Source organism: Podarcis tiliguerta (assembly GCF_965153285.1).
Source record: "Podarcis tiliguerta genome assembly, chromosome: 10".
Classification (NCBI taxonomy): domain Eukaryota; kingdom Metazoa; phylum Chordata; class Lepidosauria; order Squamata; family Lacertidae; genus Podarcis; species Podarcis tiliguerta.
The window spans coordinates 41,644,504-41,647,575 of NC_139543.1; positions in this window are offsets into that span (position 1 = coordinate 41,644,504).

Genomic DNA, 3,072 nt, shown 5'->3' on the forward strand with positions numbered 1-3,072 from the left:
TGTACTCATGGAGGTCCTCCACCCAATTTAGATCTCAGTTGTGTAGAGTTCTAAATCACATGGGGAGCCTCTGTGAGTACAGGTGGACACTTGCCCCCATCTTCACTTGTAGGTTTACACCTGAGCAGAATGTCTACATTGGGCTACTATAGCAGGGGATTCTATAATCATACACTCTTGGATTATAAGAGGTAATTAGCTTCAAATGGACTGCACCTGACTGAATCAAATGTAGCACACCAACTTTGTCTCAAATAGGTGATTTAACTTGTGTTGCAGACATGACCTAAGAGCTATTCAGCTTTGCGTCAAATAGGTTATTTAAGAGATATGACTTGTTTGAAGTCCCATGGAAAGACAAGAGGAAGTTTCTCCGAAGCACCAGCTCACTGTCTATCAGCAGATCCTTGTTCCCTACCAAAATATACAAATAAAAGGTTCAGTTGCATAGCAATTATTTCCAAGGCAGGGCAATGACATCTGTTCAGGAGAGGGAATATTGGCTTGAGTTTGAGACACTTTGGTTAAATACCACAGCCTCATCATCCCACACAGCTCCTCTTTCACTGCATTTCACGCCAATGGGAATATTGTTTGGGATGCAATTGTTAATGTTTTCTTGGGATCCCAGAGGTTTCCAACATAGGCCTTCGTCATGAGCTCTTCTCATCTTCAATGTCCTGAGCTCCTGGAAATATGAAGGTCTTATGATGGTTTCCCAGCCCTTTTCTCATCCACAGAAAATATCCCACACTGACGAAGAGATTAAAAAGCCACAGAAAAACTTGCAAGAGGAACATGTTAGTATTGATTCTATTTAGTATTGATTCTATTAAATGCTGCCTTTCTTCCATGATGGAATATAAGGCAGAATAAATACATGAAGTTTCCAGGCTGCCTCCCATCCAGGTCATTACTAAGACCTGCTTCTCATTAGTAAGGCTAATGGATGCGGGTCCATGGGGCTCATGGGGGGCTGCCCCATCCACCTCAGTCTGGCCTCAGCCAGACTGTTTTTGTCTGGTTGGGATGTGTTATCAAAGAACTTTTGCTTGCCTTGCTAGAGGATAGCAAGGCATGTGAGAACGTTCATAGAAATGTGCCTGTTTTAAAATGGTAATATTCACATTTGCTGCTCCACCCTCTTTTTGCCCTGGCCCCACCCCCATTGGCATTTGGCCCTCAGAAAGTTATCAAGAAGAAAATGTGGCCCTCAGGCTGGACAAGGTTTCCCAGCCCTGCTTAAGGCAGTGGGTTAAGATGCTCCTTTCTCCGCAGGCTTTCAGAGGAAATTATTTCACCCGATTAGACAAATTGATTCTATTCAGCTGCTGCTACTAAGCATCACTGTTGGATGATTTGTTATGATGGGTTTGGTCCTTTGTGGGTAACAGATGTACCAGCACTGTCAACAATCCTAGTGAGGTTACCATTCCAGATCGTGAAGCTGGACGGGAGGAGACCTGCTGGAGGCAACCTGCCACATCTCCAAGCGATGAGCAGGTGACCATTCAGAGCCAAGGTTGGAGGATACAGGAAACAGAGATTTCCAGTCCTGTTAGTCCTTGCCTTGGGGCCAAAGCCAAGCTAGACTTAGCAACAACAGATGACACATTTGTTTAAACTTGTCTGTCTGGATCTTGCAGGTGGAATCAAAAGGGGCACTCAGAAAGGTACCTCACAGCTGACCACCCCATATTTTGTTCCCCCTCCAAGTGCTTTTTTCTTCTGTCAAGCTTTAATATCTTCAGCCAAGCTTCATTACATATCTTTAGGTGCCAAGTGAAAATGTTTCTCTATAACCAGGCCTTTGGCAGATTGAGCATTCGCTGGCCTTTTAAATGTGCTTGTGGGAAAGTGGGGGGTTATTGGTTTTATTATGTATTTTGTGTCCTCATTTTGTATTTTTATGTTGTGAACTGCCATGTGATCTTCAGATGAAAATAAATAATATAATGGTGTAGTCGGAACACTGGTTCATCTAAACCAGTGCTGTTGACACTGACTCCAGTCTTATCTGGAGATGTGAGGGACTGAATATTGGACACATGACGCAAGTGCTCTGTCACAGAGCTCTGGCCTTTCCCCACAGCTGAGATGTGCTCAGGTGGCAGAAAAGCTGTTATTGGGACAGACCCAGGTTTAAATAAAGGGGCCTGACACTCTCCTGCCCAGTTAGTTATTATGAGTTGTAGTCAATGTTTGCCATAGTCTCAGAGCAGATCCGTTGAAATGAATGGACATGACCAACTTGGGACTATTAAATTAAATGAGTCTACTCTGAGGAGGAGCACAAGGATGAAAAGGCATGTCTAATTTTATGCAAAAAGAAGCAAACAAAAAAACACACACAATAGGATGCGGGGAGGGAGAATATGGTGATTCATATTAGTCACACAAGAAACAGCAAGAAGATAGGCAAATCACAGAAAACACAACCCAAGTCTTCCTACTGGAGGGGGTCAAGCTACACATTAGGTTCATGTGGAGTTTCTCCCTGAATTTTCTTTGTAATTTTTGTTGGAGAGAGCGGTTTGGAAGTTGAGTTTTGAGGTAGAGTTAGCACAATGGTGTTTGCTCCAAGCACATTTAAACTTGGTTCGATATACATATATCCTCATTCACTTAAGAAAAATAACAAAACGTTCCCCCGGAAGAAACTACAATGCATGGAGATTATTTTTTTGGGTCTGTAAAAAATCCTTGGGAGTTACTTTCCCCAACATCAATTTAAACTGATACTAGAACAAGCTTGTGCATCATGTCTGAATACTCTGCTTATGCTCTGTTGCTACTTAATGTACATACCATAGCAGATCCCACTAAATCCATTTCCCAATGATGTTTCCTGAGCCCAAGAGAGAAAAGCATCCTCAGCCCTCTGAGTACAGAACACTGAATTAGTTGAGCTTAGTCATATATCCTGGAGGCTCTGTGTTTTGAAACCTTATCCTGCCCTAAAATATGTGGGTGGTGCGTGCTGTTTAATATAAACCATGTTTAGTCTCATTCCTCCCCTGCTTTAACAAATCAGAGCGTCCAAACCCCGAAACTGAGAAAGAGACAGCTTCT